Raw genomic sequence first — 9,774 nt, 5'->3', positions numbered from 1 at the left:
AAATTGATTTTTGGATACTGTAGGTGCTAGCTGTCACTGACTCTCTAAATTTAAGCCCCTCACTATAAAAAAAAAATTGTGTTAATAGCGGTGAGTTTAAGATCAATGCAATAAGATCTGTATATTTTCAGTTTTTTACATTTTTGTTCTGGCAGTCACATTTATTCTATCCAACCACCCACACCAAGCACCATGCTGTCTGATTTAGGGGCAAAGATTATGCAAGTGTTTAATGCTCCCTGATATGTCCCCACAATAAATTCATGACCTTCAACTCTGGATGCTAAAAGCTAATTGGAGTGTAAAGAGTTGCGGAAACACTAGCTGTGCATGTTGGTGTCATTAGATTTTTACATGGTTGCATGTGTATAAATACGTTACACCTCTGACCACTTCTTCACCCTTACAGTTTCTTCCTGGAGCTGAGTAAAAACATACCATTATCATATGTATATGTATGTATATATATATATATATATATATATATATATATATGTGTGTATATATATATATGAGTCTCCGTCATTGAGTGGTAGGATAATAGATAATGAGCTGTTATAAACAGTACTTCTGCCTCCTTATTTTAATTGGCCTGTACAGCTAGCCATTATAGTCATTTGTACCAATAGGAACCATTAATTTGAAATGGCCCCCTAATTCACTAATACATTGGCAGCAATGCACCCACATGCATGCACATCTAATGTTGTGGTTTATTATAATTAAAGGTTAAGACTGAGCTGCTTTGGTGCAACACAATAAGTGTATTTTAATGCAACCCTAAGATGTAAATAATCCCTAAAGAAAATATCCTTTAATGTTTGATAGACCTTGTCAAATATCCAGAAATATGCAACTCTAAAATGATAACCTATAGAGGAATAAAACATCAAAAAAGTTGCAAACAGGCAGGTTGTGAATTGTAGAAAGGACACATCCCTTCTGTAACAAAATAAACCAACACCTCTTCTTCCAGCAATGCCGTCTTTACCCAGCCTTCTGGGTTTGTTTCTTTGGCCATCTTAACCAGCCCAGAATTACGCATGTGGGTGGTAGATAATTCCCAGCAGCAAGGGGTATGTCAGGATACTTGGAAGATTACGAACAGGCAGGTGAGTATGTTTTATTTCAGAAGAGACATATATTTTACTTTCAATAAACAACCTACCTGCTCACAAGTTTTTAGTGTTAGTAATTAGTTTCCTCTATGCCTGTCTAGCATCACATGGGTGGGCAGTTAAGTTTTTGCAGAGTCTGCTGTCTTCCTACAGTCTATGACAATTTCCCATTGAATTCAGTGAAGTAGAAGACACTACTACACATTGTTATGTAGAACAAATTCCTTTCTCTATGGTCTTCATTCTTTCTAAAAGACTTTTCCACAACTTTTATAGGCACGGTGGATAATTCTGTAAAAATTTACCTCTTTAATAACCCTGCTTTCTAGCTGAGAGTAGCCAATCTCCTAAAAGTCAGATATGTTTATGATACTATTTCCATTAGCAAGTGCCTAAAATGTTTCTGAAATTTGTGATCCATTGTATACAGTAGTGGTCATTTTCAAGTGCCTTTGGATTTTTATTCCTGGCAACACAAAAAGTGTAATGTATGATGTATAATGCACTACAGCTAGAGAATCCGAGCATTTTTCTACTGATCCATGCCTGTAATGGGTTCCCACCAACCAGTACTGATAGTTCTAGGTAGAGATCTTCTGCTTCTTTAAGCCTTCTTTAAAACTAGTCTGAAAATTACAGATATGATAACAAATGTTCATCCTACACATTTTGGCTTACTAAGGCAGTTCAGAAAGCAATGGTAAAATATATGAATACGATACGATACGATAATGAAAAATAATTGCTCATTAGTTGCATGTTTTACAGTATTTTGCACATTGCCCTGCATTCCTTGATGTATACTTGCAGCTGATAACATATTGTATGTTTAAGGGACTTCAATGTGTATTCACTTGCAGAATGTTTCTGGAGAATAGAAGAAAGAACAAGAATCCCTCAAGGGCAAAAACAGGAGAAATTCTTTCCATTTAATGATGTAGGAGCAGAAAGCAGAGGTCAGCAAGCTGAGCAGTGCAGTGGATGGAGACAGATTTAACACAAAACCTGCACATATCTACAAGCAGACCCAGAAGAGGATCAGACATCATTTAAGCCTGAAGAGTTTATTACTGTGAGAAGCAACTTATTTAGCTGTCCCTTTTTTTTTCTTAATATTGTTAGCATGTTCATGAGATTGGCATACGCAGAACCTTGAAGAAGAAAGAAGAAAAGAAGCCTGTGCCCATTAGTCCTGTGTGAGGGAAATACATACAGGCAAGTTTTCACTTCCCATCCTATGAAAAAAAATGAAATCTAAAGGGTATTCAGCAGTTTTTGGGTTTTGATCAGTTATGAATAGATTTGATGTTTTTGTAAATATTGATCAAAAGTACATAGGCTGTATTGTGTGTATGAACAGTTGAGTAAAAGCAATAGGATTTCTATCCAGGGAAAAATAATTGGAAGGGTCAGAGATTTGGGGACTTTCGACTGGTTTGGTTGGGCAGGTGCAAGACTGGCAGCATATCTGCTTGTGTCTACCAAGAAGTTCCAATTCACGAAGACAAAGTGGCTTCTCATACTGAAAAAAATTGTAGGTGCTACCATTGCTTAGCTTAGGAAATTCTGATTTGCTTGCTTGTTCCTGGACAGAGGCCTATGAATAATTGTAGCAATTGAATCAGCCAAGTATTTAGGACTTCCAGGTGTAAATAAATAGAAGCCTCTTTATTTTTCTCATGTCTCGTGTCCTAGTGTAGTAATACAAAGATATTACAGTTAGTTAAAAGGCCACTAATCTAACAATAGAGTTTGAACACAATGTCTTTGCAGGTGCTTTTGATAAAAAAAGGAAACCTAGGACTAGTGTTGGTGTTCGAATTCAGGTTGTTCTTATATTCGACCCGAATATGGCTGTTCGAATTCGGATGGACCCGACACTACAAAAAACGAGATTTGACCGCAAAAGTTCAGATAAAAAATTTGTTAAAAAAAATTAATGTTAAATTAATTTATTTAATGTTTGTGTTTATTTAACTATTTTTTTTCAGGTTATCAAGTCTGCAATCATTGAGAAGAGTGTGCAATCCCCGGGACACTACAGATTAACCTGTAGTGCCCCGGGGATTGTAGTGGAACTGCAGAGTTCATATGCAGTTCAGTTCCCACGGTCACATGACAAGTTTCCCCATCCATCACATCTAGTGCCCTGTGTTCTTGGATAGAGAAATTCTATCCAAGAACACATACAACTAGTAAAGGACTGCAAGAGCAATCTGATTGTTCTTGCAGCCCTTAATAGTCCCTAAAAATAACCCGAATTCTCCCACCATTGACTTCAACGGTGTTCGAATTCGGCATTCGATCGACCGAACAATATCTCACTATTCGATTGAATAGCTTTTGAATCGAATAGTGAGATATTCGACCAACACTACCTAGGACCTTAAAGCAGAATAAGGATGCTTCCATCATCTGCAGCCACCATTCCACCCAACAATGAGCTATTCACACGGTAGGCAATTTGTTGCCTAAATCCAATTTTATACCATGCCTTGTGTACATAAGGCTGTATTTACAAATCATACTGCCCTAACTAAATGGAGTGGTTGATATCTTCTTATGCAATGTGCATATAGCTGACCTATCTTTTTTTCTTCACAAGATCTGCGTATTATTTTGACAGCCAGTCTGTTTTTATCAAGGTTGATTTCAGGTAAGGTTTCCAATATCAAACAGCCATCTGGAAACCTAATGAACCAAGATCTGTAAGGTCTTGTCTCCACTAGCATTAAAATTCAGTGCTTTTAAAAGCATCTTACACAGTCTTGCATTTTGTAATCATTATTGTGCAGTTTTTTTTTTTGTTTTGTGCTGCACACTGCATTTTTTAGCTAGCATTCCTATAAATACACAGGCCAAAGTTGCTGACATCGCTATAACTACTGACATATAAAAAAACATGGCTTGAAATGGACCTAAACTCAAAAGCAAAGTCACCAGAAGGTAGTGACTAATTGAGAAAAGAGACATGCAATGTATCTCTTGTCCAAAAAAAATAAAGCCCTGGATCCTGTTGTTTTTTTGTTTTAGCTCTACATTGTACAATGTATGTGTCATGTTTGTATAGCTTGGCTCTGTGTGCCATCCTCCAGAAACAATGCAACCTTTGCGTATGTGCAGGAGTTACATTATCACTGGCCAAAGAGGATCACCGTCCTCTTGGAAGTTTGCTGTGGAGTCGATAGTGAAGATGACAGCTACCTCTGATTACAGGTCCTGGACCCATTGTCCTTGCTAGGTGGTTCACACAGGGTAAGTCTGTACTATAATAGGCAATTATGCTGAGCGTACATGCTGATTGTGTCAGAAGCTCACCACCCACTAATGTGTTTTATTCCACTTTAACCCATTAAAATCTTTTATTACAGCCCATTAATACCAAGACCTGTTTAAAAATCACATGAGCAAATCTGACATATACTCACACAACTGGATGCTATATGCCTTTAGGAGTGGCAGTGTTTTATTACCCTTCCTTTATTATCCCCAATAAAGACTGTTTATATATAGTAACATTTTTGACTATAAGCAAGTATTAAATATTCTATCCTTAAAAAATGTTTTACTGACATATACTCTGCTCATAGACTTTATACAAGAAGATCTGTAAAAATCTAAGTTAGAGCTTCCCTGGTGACTTTTTATTATGTGTACGTGTATGCATCACGTAATTGTGACATGACTGTACTCTGTGCCAGGTCCTCTCTTCCTGTGTCACTGCCTGTCTGCTACCCCTATTTATTGTACAGCACTGCATAATCTGTTGGTGCTATATAAATACAGTTTATTATTAATAGTATTAATAATAAAATAAAATAAAGCACAGTGCATGTATTTTTGACAACTAATAAAATGTGATTGTTTACCATTTTAAAAGAATTTTTAATTGCTTAACCTTTTCCTTTCAAAAGTCTGTAGGTTAATGTGACGTGATGCTCAGTGCTGAAGAAATACTACTACATCATTCCACTGAACATTTAGTCCCCAGTAAGGATTGAGAACAAATCAGAATGGTTCCCCAATATGTGATCGATAGCTATGAACCAGTAATCATATGCAAGGTAAATTCATTTACAAAAATATGTTAAGTGCAAAGATCACTGCAGCTTGAATATGACATTGTGGCTTTGTTTAACATTGGTATTGATGGCTACAATAATACTAAACACAAATGTAAAAAAAAATAGCTGTAAAACATTTTTGATTACAAAAAAGGAAACATATATATGCTTTAAATGTTTGTTGTTTTGTTAGTCTATAAACTAACAGTTTTGTGTTTCTTTTTTAACAAATGTAACAAATAAAAACCTTGTGTGGAATGATGCTAAATTAAATTGGGCATCAAGGCTCTAATGAACCCTTGGCATGAAAGAGTTCATGAGCAAATGATTGCTTTTATCATTTTGAATATAATGTATATTTAGAATTTTATATATATATATTTTTTAATATGTTATATTTTGTTTAATTTGGAAAAAAAAAGTTTTTACCTTTTTACTCTATGAACACTTTTGCATTTAGGATAACCTCTTTCTTTGTACTTCCAGACTTCACAACATATAATTTTGCTGTGTTGTTAAGCAAGATGCTGATGGCTGATGCAATTAAAGTGCAGCAGAAAGCTCTTTTCTCACCTCTGATCATAACCCTGACAATTGGCAAGCAAAATTATTCAAGGCCTCAGCAATTTCCAGTGCAGAGTAAACTTAATTGCCAGTAACAAGGTTCTACAAAGATGTAAAGATAAATCAGTTTATAGACATAGATGTATTCTTTCCAGATCAGGAGTGTTCTATTTTGTAGCCTGTGATGGTGCTTTTGATAGAGATAATATCCTTGTACTAAAAATGTCCAGAAAAAGGCAAGTCCTAATATTGTTTTGTGGTTTATCGGATACAAACTGTATATGTGTGCTGATTGTATATTTTAAGTATTTGTTTCATTTTTGTTTGTAACATTATATTGTGCAGAAGATAAAGAGATGCTGTCACCACCTAAGGCTTAGTCTACACCGATGTTTTCCCCAGAGTTTAACCTGAAATGTTTGAAATTCCCATGCATTCCAATGGGCTAATCTACACCAGGATTTAAAAAAATTAAAACATGGGGTTAACACCCACAAACGCCCAAAAACACAGGTAACCGCTTCCATGGATTTCAATGGGGCATTTTCCCACGTTTTTCCATGTCTTCCTGCGTTTATAAGCATTTGAAAGATAAACACATTAAAAACGCAGAAAAATGTGGAAAAACGTGGGTAAACGCAGTGTAGACATTTTACAGCATTTTAAAGGCAAGCTTTAAAACGCTAACAAAAGTGCATAAAAACGCATATAAACGCAGTGGGAATGTTTACATGCTTTTTTTTAAAAAATATCCGTGTAGACCCAGCCTAAAAGAGTTCTTAAAAATGGTATGCCTAACATAGATGGGTTTATTTATTTTTATATAACATTCTTTATTTCAGGGTTTTCAAGTATTCAATAAACAAGGTAGACATAAAATATCAAAAGGGGATCTGTGCAAATTAATCATCTTAGGGGAGCAAAAACAAGAAAATAAAAAAAAACAAACAAAACTTGTTCATGGGAAAAAAAAATATGAAAAGTTCGTTGAATACAGTTCCTTTTGTGGAATTTAAAAAAATCAGATGAGTCCTTATTTATTCCACGTACAGTAAGACACAGAGAGCATATATTAATACATAGTATACAATCCCAAGAAGGGGTCGGGTCCAGGTGACACTTAAACTCCAGAGTTTCTCTGAAATATATCCAACTGCCCCATAAAGCACTGAATTTGTCAAAAGTACACTTGCTGAGAGGTATTCCTTTCAATAGATTTTTTTGGTATTTGTACATATTTCAACAACCAAATAAAAAACAGTATATAGATCACAGACAATGTAGATAATATATCAGTTAAGCAATCTTTTAACCCAAAACAAAAACACTGAATAGCTGTTAGCATTCTGAACAGGAAAATCTAAAACAATAAATAGCATTAGATACATATCTATATATGAAAGGTAAACAGAATATATTAAATATGCGACTAAGGTATTCAACATTGCGCCTTTGATAGACAGAATTTAGAATTAGACAATCAAGAGGACCAATTTCGTAGGAAGAGGTGTATTTTAGATTGGTGTATGTGCATTGTAGATTCAAGTCTGCTATATTTCTTGTTAAGGACGGGGAGTCTGGTGACTTCCATAGTCTTAAAATCTTTAATTTTGCTGCTATAAGAAGATGGATAATTGGAATTCTAGAAATGAGTGGTATTTGGTCTAAATGTAAATGAAGTACAGTTATAACAGGACTATGGTTTATTAGAAAATCTGCAATTTCTAAAATAAGTTTTAATACGATGTGAGTGAGTCTATTTTTCCACAGTTTCTCCCGCATAGAGGTGAATGGGGCGCATACATTTTTAAACGTTTAAAAAGAGTAAAATACCAACAATGTACTAAATGGTGAATAAGTTCCCAGTGATTAGCATATTTAATTGCTTTAATGTTGTATAGTATGGCTTTATGCCATTGGAAATCTGATGTAAAATATATATTCAACAAATTTTCCTATTTACACACTGTAGGAGTTTTAGTTTAAGTTGTTACATAGGGTTTGGTATAGTAAGAAGATGCCTTTTGGATTGCCTGGTCATATCAATAAGAAATCTAAACAATCCATCATTTAAGAGAACCTCAACAGAAATTTAATGAGGAGAAATACAACAGCGTATTTGTAGATATTGATAAAAACGAAATCAGGGATAATAAATTCAGTTTGGAGCATGGAAAAGGATTTGATGTCATTTGAATTTAGTTTCTGTGAGGTATTTTATTAACAGATTGTCGTTAACTTTTCCCAACCATAGACCCTCTGTCGGTAGGGAAATTGAATTTTAACAGATTCCAACAGACCCAACAAAAAAAAAAATTGGATCCTTAGGGATGTAGAAGGTGGTGAGCCTATGCATGACTGATCTTACCTGAACCCAGGAAATGCGGAGCGGAGGGCATGACCAAAATATGTGTAGCATGCTGCTGTGTTCTTGCCCACAATGCCAGCAAAGGTTGGGTACAGAGGGGGAAAACAATAGTAGTAGTAGTAGTAATAAAAGTAGTAGTTTTTCTGATGTCCTGTTCTGACAATATTTTATACCCCATTTCTTGGAACTTGCTACTTATCGATGACTTATGAATCACAGTGAGGATGTTAGATTTCTGTTCTTCGTCTAGGAAGTATACCAGTTCCCTCTCCCAAATCTGGAAAAATGAACTATTGGTTGCAAAAGATTCTTCAACCAGTGGTCCCTCTTAAAATTAGAAAAGATTGCCAACACAAAAGCCTCCTGTCAAGCCACCATTTGTATGTCCTTAAGGAAACAACTGGATTGATATTAAAAACTACAGGTTAATTCCAGACGAAACCTATTTTTAATCCTCAATATGCATTTAAAGAGTTAAGACCACCTGAACTTTAGTCTTCCAGACATTGATCCCTAGTCTACTTCTTACTTTTGACTGTAATCCTGGAGGTCTGAGAACCCCTGCTTGTGATGTAGAAGAGTAATTCCCAAACACCCCCAGTGCAGGCTCATTGCTGTTTCTCATTGTCCCTCTTCTCACAGAAAGCCTGTTAAAAAAAGAAAATGTCAATTTTTTATTTCAGTTTTTGATCTTTATCAGTCAAATACAAACATGTCTTAGAAGTTTAAATGTCATTGTTTATAAAGTAGCAGAGCAAGATAAAGATGCATAGTTGAAAGGTTTTAAAAGTACTGACAAAAGTGATACTGAAAGATGTTTTCTGGATACTGACTGTTGTATATCATTTGAAGCACAAATTAGGGTTTATTAAATGGATTTAATATAGTTGCAGTGGTTTCTGGCTTTACTTTTTAATATTTTACTGCCATGCCCTGTTTCCTAATTTGTAACTAATAGTGGCTCAGCCCATTGTGCTCTTTTTTACACACAAAACTATTCTGAAACTTTGCAAAATACCTACTGTATCTCTAAACCATGTTTTTGGAAAGTATGACGATATATAAAATAAAAATACATCACTGTTGATTTTAAACACAGCAATCACTATTACTACTTTCTCTGTTTAGCATCAATGAATAACACCCATAAACACTGACCCTAAATCTTTAACATGCACAATATGTAATATGTATAGTGCGGTAGAAGGCTGATGTATGTCTGTGCATTTTCACTGCATGCATGTGTTCTAAACAGATTACCAATGTCTCCCTGATTGCAGCAGAAGGAGAATAGGGACACGGTGTCCCCAGTCTCCTCTACCCCAACACCTGGCTGCCGTCCAGATCCCTTGCACTTTTAGTGCAGGGGTCACCAATTACAATTAAAAGTAGCTCAAGGCTGCTGCTGATGCTGTGATGCTGTTTTAACCCTTTGATTGCCTTGATAAATTTATTATATGACTGGCTACCTAGAATTGGACACACGCATGATGCATGAGGTATATGCTTGGCAGTAAAAGAGTTACAAACAATAATAATAAAAAAATAAAGCTATACTCCAAGCAAATATTAAAGAGCTGCATGAATTCAACTCTGATTTTATAAATACAATATGGATTTTGTAAGTATTTGAATTTGATTTGGCATTAGCCTTGTTTAG

The 9,774-nt window shown here is 35.2% G+C and overlaps 1 long non-coding RNA gene across 1 annotated transcript; it reads left to right on the top strand.

Moving 5' to 3' along the window:
* The first annotated feature begins 1,980 nt into the window (after positions 1-1,980).
* Positions 1,981-9,165, top strand: LOC140329379 (uncharacterized). The gene is made up of 4 exons (XR_011920476.1): positions 1,981-2,333; positions 4,242-4,373; positions 5,033-5,182; positions 5,669-9,165. It is a non-coding gene; the product is annotated as an uncharacterized lncRNA (long non-coding RNA).
* The last annotated feature ends 609 nt before the right edge of the window (positions 9,166-9,774 follow it).

Source organism: Pyxicephalus adspersus, chromosome 4, assembly GCF_032062135.1.
Source record: "Pyxicephalus adspersus chromosome 4, UCB_Pads_2.0, whole genome shotgun sequence".
Classification (NCBI taxonomy): Eukaryota; Metazoa; Chordata; class Amphibia; order Anura; family Pyxicephalidae; genus Pyxicephalus; species Pyxicephalus adspersus.
This window is presented reverse-complemented; position numbering and strand designations above follow the sequence as displayed.